Here is a 10,576-nt window from a genome sequence, read left to right as displayed (position 1 = left end):
AAACTTGGTTGCAATTAAAAGGTCAGGAATTGAATAAAAAAGTTTGGTTCTTTGGGACCTTCAAACATGGGTTTTGTAAACGGCCCGTTTCAAACCAATTGGAATTTCTCCCAAAAAATTTTACCCTTTGGTTTCCAGGAAGGTTTTCCCACCCTAAATCATTCTAAAATTAACTTCCGCTTCTGATTCTTTTAAGGGGCCCCCTTTTCATTAAAAGGTAATTAAGAAAATCGAAGAAACCAAAAATAAAGGTTCCAGGCGTTTTAAAATTTTTTTGGCTTTTTAATATTTACTTAATATTTTTTTCCTGCAAATTAATTAAAATTTCCAAATTTAGATTGACCTTGCTTAAGAAAAAACTACAAAATAAAAATTTTTCTTACCCCTTTTCAAAAAATTTTCTGGCTTCAAAGGAATTAAAACTTTCCTTTAAAAATAAAGCTTTCCAAGGGAAAAACAAAAATTTTTTGTTTAACACCACAAAATAAATTTTTTTAAAGAATTTGGTTCCCCTTTTTTAAGGTATTCTTTTCCAAGATGAATTCAATTCTAAAAAAAGGGGAATCAACCAGAAAAGGCCTTACCAAGGATTACATTTTAATTGAATCCTTATGGTTTAACCGAAATTTTAAAACCAATGGGTCTTTCCAACAATTAAAAACTGAGAATTTTATTAACCTTGAAAAATCGCCAAAAAGGGAATTTTAATTGGTTATGCTTCCCTCACTTTTTGAACAATCGAAGTTTATTTTCTTTTAAAATTTGTTTTAAACAACTAAAGGAAGCCTTTTTTTTTGGCCGCCAGAAAAAAATTAACAACAAGAATCATCCACGTTTTTCGAGGTTTAAACATTAAGGTTAGAGAAAAACCATTAAATTGAGTAATTTTAAAATCAAGTTCTTTTTTGGAATTTTGTTAAGAAACAAATTTTCCCCGTAAACGAGAAAGTGAAGTTTACAAAAAGTAAGGAAGGGTGTTCTTATCGTTTTAAAAGCCCCTACCAAAAGAAGGGCCTTGGGGAAAAGGCCAAACGATGAAGACCCAAACAAGAAAACATCGTTTTAAGGCCTAACTTTGGTGAGGAATTCAAACCAGCAAGCTTCCGGAGAACCCATTTTTAAAACAAAAAAAATTTTAGGACCACCCGGATGGCGACTTTTATCTCCCATGGTTGCTTTGGTAATTTGAGTTGTTTCAAAAAATTTCAAAATCTTCTAAAGAAAGAAGTTCTGGGGTCCCCAAAATTTCCCGGGACCTTTTTCTGAAAGGGCAATTACAACCTAAAATGAAAAAACCCATTTTAATTTGGTTGAAAATTTGGAACGGATGAAAAAATTTCACCCTTTTTAACTTAGGGTTTTTTCCCAAAAACCCCGAAGGGTTTTGAAAGCAAGTTTCCTTAAACCGACTTTTGCAAAACCGAAGTTGATCCAATCCTTTAAAGGAAAGGTTTTAAAAAATGCAAAAAGATTTCTTTGGTTTCCCAAAGGGGGTTTATATTTTTGGGAGCCGTTTCTTTGAATGGAAATGGGACCAAAAAAGGAAAACCAAAAATAAATTCCATGTCCTTGGTTTAATGTTGGTTTTGGTATAGGGTTTAGGTCAGCCAATCTCTTTACGCTGGCCACCATTTTAAGGGAAATTTGAACCAAAAATTTGAACGCCAGAAGGAAAATTTAGGTTCCTACCCCGTTGGGAATTAATCTAACCCCCAATCGTTAAAATTGGAAATTTTAAAACGTAACTAACCCAAAAAAAACAATAAGAAGGACGCGGATTTGAAACCGATAATAAGACAAAGCAACTAACCCCCAAGGTTTTCCCCTTTTGGCTTCCTCCAAAACGTTGGTTTTTTGGCCAATTTTTGGGGTTTAAGGGCAAAATTTTCAAGGAATTAATTTCTAAAAACAAGGGCTTTAAGAAAGGGAAAATTGCCTGTTTTGGGGAAAGAAATTTAATTTAAAATTTCATTTTTTTTCCCAAAATTTAAAACTGGCATTGTGAAATTAGGGAAAAACTATCCAATTTTTAAAAAACAAATTAATCTTTAAACTATTAATTTGGTTTTTAAGGGGATCTAAAGGGGTTTTTATTTTCCCTTAATTTTCAAAGGGAAAGGGGAATCCCGCTTTTTTAACCCTTGAAAGAAATTTGTTTTTTCACACCCAAAATTTTTAAAAATACTTTTTGGGGAACTTACTTTTTCTTCCAAAGTAATACTGCTTAATTAAATCGAAGCATGAGGGGGGAAAAAGGAAAACAAAACAAAAAACGAATTTCTTTAAAATGGTTAATGGGTTTTTATTTAGGTTTTTGCAAAAAGTTTTTTTTTCCTAAGCCAAAATTTTTAAGAAGCGTGAAGATATTCAAGCCTTGGGAAAAGGAATTTTACATGACAAATATTAATTGAAATTCCTCCTTTCCCTTTCCCTAAAAAAGTCGAAGGGGAAGGAAAACTCCTAAACTAAATAAACTTCAGTTGAAAAGGGAAATAAAAAATGGGTCTTTCGTTCCAATCCTTTCGTCTTTTAAAGCCTTTCCAAGCAGAAGTTTCCTACCGGGGTTTAAAAATTTTGTACGGATTTTTCAATGGAATTTTACGCTGGAGATAAAAAATTTATTTTTAATTGGTTTTTACCCTTTCAAAAATGCTAAATTTTTTAAAGTAGGAGCACAAAAAACAGAAGTTTTCAATATTAAAGGAAAGGTTCCCATTGGTTTCCCGGAAGCGTTTTAGAAAACCCTACCAAAAGCAAAGGAAAGAGCTTAAGGTGCGTTTGGGGGTGTTTTTGCTGATCTGAACGGACGGGGAAATTCAAGCCTCAGAAGGGTGTTTTATTTTCCCAAAGGAACTGCAAAAAGAAGAAGTTTTTTTCGGTTTGACTGGGAACAACAACACAAGTGCCACCGCTATTGGGAAGGGTTTGAAATTATTGGGAAATTTCAGAAGGCAAAGGGAAACACGGGAATTTTCTTTTTTTCGCTACGGAAATTTCAATTTTGGGGGACACCAAAAAAATAAAATTAATTTCAAAAAATTTCGGGAAAACCCCCCAAAAAACGGTTTGGAAACTCGGGGAATTGGGAACCTGGTTTCCCTAAGGGTTGCCCCTTTTCAGGGTTTAAGCAAAAAATTTCCAAGTTTTAATTTTGGAAATTTTGGGGCTTTAAGAAAAATTCAAATGCCGAATTAATAACTCTCCTGGAAATACCATCCAAAAGGGTGTACCGGTTAATGGAAATGAGCTAGCCGATTTTGGGGAAACAAACAAAAGTTTATATCACCAAAGGGTAATTGGGCTTAACTTCTTTGTTAGGTTTTTATGAAAAATTCCCTTAAGGTTTGCAAAAATTAAAAACTTTCCAAAGGGAAATTCACGGCCGAACCAAAAGTTTTTTCTTGGGTTATCCCTTTGCATGCTAAATCTCGGAACAAAGCAAAAAAAACCCAAAATTTTCACTTAAGGAAAATCTTATGTTTTCGCAAAATTAAAGTTAAAGGGAATCTTTTCTTGGTTAACCATTTATTTAAAAGATAAATTTTCGACAACGCAAGGAGAAGGGGGCGAATTTTAAAATTGGGGGGTGCTTTCCTCTAATGAAGGGGTTAAATATAAGGAATTTTAAGTTTTTAACCTAAAAATAACAAAAGGAAATTTTGTCCGGGAAAACGAGCCAAAATAACTCTCACCTTTTCTTTGCCTTTAAAGGAAAAGTCTAGGACAGGAATTAAAAAAAAAGGAATCCTTTGTCAAGGGCGGGGGGGTTTGTGTCTGGGACCGGGCAATTCCTCTAACCATTCACTTTGGTTCCAAGCATTTAGGAAAACCAAGAGCTGGGTAAACAAATCCGAACCAAAATTAACCCAAGCCGGGGACTTGCGTTTTCCCTTTCCCAAACATAATCTAAAATGGGAAATTTTCATTGTTGAAAATAATTAAAATTACACTAAAAAAAATTCTAAGGACTTGAACCCTTTTTTCCCAAACTTTTAAGTTTGAACCCGTCCCCAAACCAAAGGGGAAACAGAAGCCAAAAGAAAAAACACTGAATTTTTCATTCAAATTTCTATTTTGGAAATTTTAGGTTTTTCAAACAAAGTTTTTCGTAACCATCTTAATGGGAAAGGGAATTTAACGCAGGAAGGAAGTTTTAATTATCCAGTCTAAATTTTTTTTTCTAAAGTAAAAATTTTTTTAAGAATACCAAATTCAAATGCTGAAATTGCAAAGCATCGAAAGAAAAGCACGGATTAATCAGGTTTTCGTCTGTTTAAACTAAGGAATGGGGCGTTGAAGGTTTATTTAAAGTTCTTTTTCTCATTTGAAAAGTAAAAACCCGGGAAATTCTGCACAATTTCCCAGGAAGTAACTTGAAATCCAAACCCATTTCAATTCAAAGGAAAGCGGGTTTCTTTTGGCTTAAAGAATTTAAAATTTCAGAATGCTTTCAAGAAAACCAAAGGGTTTTCTTAGCGGATCTGCAAAGCGAACGTGCCTTTAAAACCAAAGAATTTGCCGGAAAGCTTTTTAAATAAGTCGGGTTCCTTTGGCGGAAATGAATAGGATTGTTTCCGGTAAGTTTTTGCTAATTCAGAAATTCCAAACTCCACCAGGCAGCAGGCAAAACGGGAAGTATTTTTTCGAAGTGCGGTTTCACAGGAAAATTTTAAAGAAAAACGGCAGGCGCAAAAATCTTTGGTACTCTGCCAGTTTGTAAAAAATTGAACGAACTAAACAATGCTTTAAAAAATTTAAAAGTTCATCTTGAACTTAAAAGAGTATTGCGAAATCCCTTCCCGCCCCCGGAGAATTCAAAACAACCTGGCTGACCGGGCTTTTGCTTTCCTTGGGTTGTCATTTCAAGTTCATTTAAAGCGAAATTTTAAACCTTTAAAGAAAAAGCTTTTTTCCAGGAATTGGTTCTTTTGTTTCCCAAAAAATTAAATTTTCGAAAGAAAAATAATCCACATTCCAAGTTTGATTAAAATTAAAAAATTTAATAAAATATTTGGTTGCAAAGGTTTTTACCCAAATCAAAAATTTTTCGCTTTGTAAATTTTTGGGTTAAGGCGATTAAAAGAATGCCGGGGGTTTTCTCCTTTTTAAAATTTTTTAACCCTGAAAAATTAATTTAAGGAAATTTTTAAACGTCCTTTCCTTGCTTAACCCAAAAATTTTTTAAAAAGGCAGTTTTTAAGGGGAAAGGGGAAAACCAAAGAAAAACACAAAAAACAACGGAAACGTTCGGTCTTAAGGGCTTTTGGGCAGATTTGTTTTTTAAAAATTTTTTCCCTTTAACCAATTTTGGGTTGCAGATTTGCTTTTGGTAAAGGAACATTAGGGGAATTAAAATAAATTTCATCTGCTTGGGTTCCCTATACAAGAAACTGTACATAATGCTGAAATTGGAAACTATCTCAAACCAATGGAAATTCGAAAATCGAAAAAAATTTTAAGACGGCCCCGAATTTTGCCACCGCATTTGAGAATACCAGCCAACAAGCCAAAGGGGTTGCTCCTTTTTAAAATTAAAGGGTTCAATTTTCCTCTTTTAAAATAAATTTTTCCACAGAAATTTTCTTCTTGAATTTAAGCTTAGCAAAAGAGCTTTTTTCAAGTTCAAACAGCGAAAAAATAAGTAAAGCGTAAGGAATTTGTGATTTTATTAGGAAAAGGTTCTTAAAACCCCCGGAAGCAAATTGAAGGAGCTTTAAGTTTTTTACCCGGTTGCCCATTCTGGTAAGGAGTGCCTTTTGCTTTTTAAGCTTAACCCCCCGGAAAAAGAAAGGTACAAAACCTTTCCCCATCTAATAAACCCAAGGTGATTTCAAACAATCAAACCGAACGGGGTAATTCCCACTTGGGGTTTAATTTAATTTCATCACCCAAAGGGTTATTTTTGGTTTAGGACTTGAAAAATTCAGGTTTTACGATGGGTTAATTAAGGAATTTAATTTTGGGAAAACGGCAATTTTTTTGGCAAACCCCCATTCCAAGCTCCGTACAAGAACCAAGATGAACCCGGCAAAAAGGAAAAGGGGGTTTTGGGTTTAAGGAACCCCCAAAAGGAGAATAAAGGAGCCAAAAGTGGGGGGTCTGGCATTTGCGTTGGAAAAGCATTTGCCATTTTTCCCAAGGGGATTCCAAAAAGAAATCAGGGCTTCAAGGCGCAAGGTTTGATTTTTTTCTAAATTACGCAATTAATTTCTAAACCGCAAAATTTCCCCCTTCAATTCAGTAAATTAAGGGGAACATTTCCTTTTTGATAAAAAATTTTCCGAAATAAGGTTTACCCCAAAATTAGGGTTCTTTGAACGGGAAATTTTTCTTAATTTAAAAAAACCCCAACCCATTCCCACTAAATTGAAAGAATTTTTTAAGCCTGAAAAAATTTTTAAAAATTTTTATTTTTTTGGCCCTAAACTAAAGTTTATTCCCAAAATTAGCTTCTAAAAGCGAAAGGAACCCGGGACCCAAAAACCCAAGGTTTATTTTCAGTTAAATATTTTTTTTTGTTTGGGTAAAGGTTTTTTTTAGCCCGGTTCCTAAAAAGCAAAATTCTTTAAGGGGAAAGAAAATTTGCCCTAAAGAAACCGGGAACGGATAATTAAACAATTGGTTCATTGTTTAAAAAAACCTGGGAAGGTTACAAAAATTTAAAGTCACTTACACCTCGGTAAAAATCGAAGCAGAGAATAAAGTGGCTGTCCGGTAACCGGGACCCTACCAACGAGAAATCCCCTTTAACATGGCTCTCCTTTTATCCCCTAGGAATGGCTACCCAAATTCTTGTTTTTCAAAAAATTTCTCAGAAATTAAAGAAACAAGGTTGGCGCTGACCTTTTTGGGTTCTTTTGTTTTAAAACCAATAAATTTTAAATTAAAATATTAAATTCTTTGGGATTAGAAATTAAAGGAAAAAATTTAAAAAACCCAAAAAATAAAGGTCCTTGGAAATCATTGATTTATTTCCGCCAAACCCAAGGGTTATTCAAAAATTTTCCTAACCAATTTAAGGAAAACCGAAGGCATTTCAACCCATTAAAAGTGATTTTTTTTTTCCCCTTTAAAAATCATTAAAGGGAAATTTTTATGGTTTCTTCCCGTATTAAAAGTTATTCTTTAAATTCCCAAAATTTCCCATGCTGAAAAGGGAAAATGGGGGTTTAGAAAAAAAACAAATTATATATTCTTTCATCTAGGCTAATGGTTTTGGGAAAAAAATTTTCATAGAATTTCCCTTTTCCAATGCAAGCAAAATTGGTAAGGGGTGAAAGGGGATTTAAAAAATTACACTTTTAACAAAAAAAATATTTCTGTAAGAAGCAGTGTAGATATTGACACGTGACTGGTGAAAGAAACGCTGACGGTAACGGGATGAACATTTATCAGTTACGTATTTCTCCTCGCTCCATTGTTTTGCCTAATCATCAAGCACTGGAAACGAGCACGCGGAATGGTTATCATTGTTCACCGCAAACGTAGTTCAAATACCTCAGATATGAATGCAAAACGAAGTAAGTAAGACGGGCTTGGTCCGGATTGTAAATCCCAGTGACCTCTCGCCAAGACCCAAAGCGTAGAATCATACCCTAGACCAACAGTTGGCTGGAGCTGCTTTTGGCATTCTCCTAGGCAGTTTACGTTATTGGCCAGTAAGATTTGTATTGTGTGCTTCTAAGCAAAATTTTCAAGGAATGCACTTAAAGAAATCGGCTTCTAGAGGCTAAGGAATCCTTGACTTTCGGTTTCACATAATGTGATAATTAAATGTTCTGAAACTGCAGAAAATCAATTCCACATTCCAAATGTTGTAGAGTTGCTAAATTAAGAAAGAAACATTTCACCTAAATTTATGAAAATAAATCTTACGGATCCTTAAACTGTTTGAGTTTTATTTCCACCCAAATCTGAAGGGGTACTCTTCTTGAAACGTATGCTAGAATTCTTTCGTCTTTAACCGCTGCCAAGCTTTAAAATGCCCTGAAGCAGCCACTTCAATCCTTCAGTTGCAAAAAGTGAATTGCCTTGCCTAAGAATCTAATGCAATTCTAGCCTTAAATGGAAAATTCTTATCGTTTCCTTTCCGGTCGCGATACTCTAAAGCTTTACTTTTCAAGAATGATCACCAGCTGTTCCCTAATTGAAAGCAAGCAGCTGAAGTTGAGCCGGGTACAGTTAAAGAAAACAACAACAATAGATATATATATCAGTTCGCTTTCCATAAGTTCGGCAGCCATTTAAAGTCATCAGGTATTTGGGGTGTTTAGTAACAGCAAGTTCTTTCTACCCACATGCCGGGCAAAAATATTTCAAGAAGCAGTGCAGATATTGGCATCGCGGACAGAAAGAACGCCGACGTACGGGATGAACATTGATCAGTTAAGTTATCTCGCCTCTACCACGCCTAATCATCGCGAATCAAACGTACGCAGCCGTATTGTTCATCTCTAAAACGTGCACTGAAACACTCTCAGATATGAATCGTGCAAACGGGCAGTAAGACGGGTTGTCCGGGACACGAAACGGACCCTCTCGCATCTGGCAGAATCATACCCTCGACCAACAAGCCGCCATTCTAGCTTGTAGGATCGACCAGTGGTGCCAAACTTGGGTTCGTACGGATGTTTTACCTCTGGAATTCACCGCTGAAAGTAGAAATCAATTATCCCGTCAGAGAAACAGCCTCCTTTGTGTGAAGCTTTTACACTGCTTTCAGTAAAATCTCAAAGTTTCCTTCTGGGTTCTAGGCAGCAGCTGCAAGAAGAATAGATGTAGTTTATTTCAATCATTCCACCGCGGGTAAGGAATCAACTGGTGCCGCTTTTCACTAAGCGAAAAAGTGCCTGAGGGAAGGTCCTACCAGGAAAGGCAGCAATGGGAAATATATTCCCTTGGTTGTCGCTTTTGAACTGCGCTTTCCCCAGCTGTATTCCGGTGTTTAGACGTATTTTCAGCTATCTGAAGTCAGCTGGGGATTCCCAATTACTCCGGAAGAGGCAAACCTGCAAAATGACAACAAAGATTTGTTTGTCCTACTTGAACTCGGACCTCTCGACCTCAAAGCAGAATCATAATTTCCCAGGACCAACAAAGCCAGTTTGTTACTTCTGGCATTCTCCTAGGCAGTATGGCTGCTATTGGCCCGATTTGCATTGTGTGTTTCAAAACAAAATTTCTGAAGGAATGTACTTCTAAAGAAAAGAAAGGGCTTCTCAGAGGCTAAGGAACTTTGGATTCTTTTTGTTTCTGACATCGTGACAATTAAATGTTCTGAAAACTGCAGAAAAATCAATTCCACATTCCAAATGCTGGCAGAGTTGCGAAATTAAGCGCAAAGAAACATTTCAGACTAGCACGATGAAATAAATCTTAGCGGATCCTTGAAACTCATTGAGGTTTATTTCCAGCCCAAATCTGAAGGGGTACTCTTCTGAAGCGGCGTTAAATTCCTTCGTCTTAACGAAGCTTTAAGGCAAAAGCCCGTAAGGCTGCATTCTCTCAATCCTTCAGTTGAAAAGTGAATTTGTTTTATTTACACCTGACAAAAATTCAGTTCCAAATGGAAATTCTTTACTGCTTCCTTTCCTGGCCGCATACGAAAAGCTTTACTTCTTTCTAAGAAATGATCACCAGCTGTTTCCTCATTGCTGAAAGTGCGAGAAGCAGCTGGCGGAAGCCAGAAGAAGCAAACAACAAAAACAGGTATATATCAGTTCGTTTCCATGTCTTAAATGGCTTAATGGTTGTGTTGGTCAGGTATTTTAGGGTGTTTAGGGTCAGCAAGTTCTCTTTTCTACCGATATGCAAGCCAAAATATTTCTGTAAGAAGCAGTGCAGATATTGACACGTGCTGGTGAAAGAAACGCTGGCGGCAGCGGGATGAACATTTATCAGTTGCTGTATCTCGTTCCATTGCTTTGCCTAATCATCAAGTAGACTGGAGCGATCGTGGAATGGTTATCATTGGAAACTATCATCTCTAAACGTAACTTAAACACTCTCAGATATGAATCATAAGCGAAGCAAGTAAGACGGGCTTGTCCGGGATTTGAACCCAGGACCTCTCGCACCCAAAGCGAGAATCATACCCCTAGACCAACAAGCCGGGCTGAGTGCAGCTTTTGGCATTCTCCTAGGCAGTTTGGCTGCTATTGCCGCAAGATTTGCATTGTGTGTTTCTAAGCAAAATTTTCGAAGGAATGCACTTCTAAAAGAAATCAAGGGCTTCTCTAGAGGCGCAAGGAACTTTGGATTCTTTTTGTTTCTGACATACGTGACAATTAAATGTTCTGAAAACTGCAGAAAATCAATTCCACATTCCAAATGCTGGCAGAGTTGCGAAATTCAGCGCAAAGAAACATTTCAGACTAGCGCATGAAATAAATCTTAGCGGATCCTTGAAACTCATTGAGGTTTATTTCCAGCCCAAATCTGAAGGGGTACTCTTCTGAAACGGGTGTTAGAATTCCTTTAACCTTAACGAAGCTTTAAAGCAAAATGCCCGGAAGGCTGCATTCTCTCAATCCTTCAGTTGAAAAGTGAATTTGTTTTATTTACACCTGACAAAAAT

General features: G+C 36.1%; 1 non-coding gene across 1 annotated transcript; it reads right to left on the bottom strand.

The window, feature by feature from the left end:
* Window positions 1–10,039: 10,039 nt before the first annotated feature.
* On the bottom strand, window positions 10,040–10,111 carry trnap-ugg. Its single transcript has one exon. It is a non-coding gene; the product is annotated as a tRNA-Pro (tRNA).
* Between the last annotated feature and the right edge of the window lie 465 nt (window positions 10,112–10,576).

Source organism: Polypterus senegalus, unplaced genomic scaffold (genome assembly GCF_016835505.1).
Source record: "Polypterus senegalus isolate Bchr_013 unplaced genomic scaffold, ASM1683550v1 scaffold_2285, whole genome shotgun sequence".
NCBI classification, from domain to species: Eukaryota; Metazoa; Chordata; class Cladistia; order Polypteriformes; family Polypteridae; genus Polypterus; species Polypterus senegalus.
The sequence above is the reverse complement of the archived record's forward strand: the minus strand, read 5'-3'. Positions and strand labels throughout refer to the sequence as shown.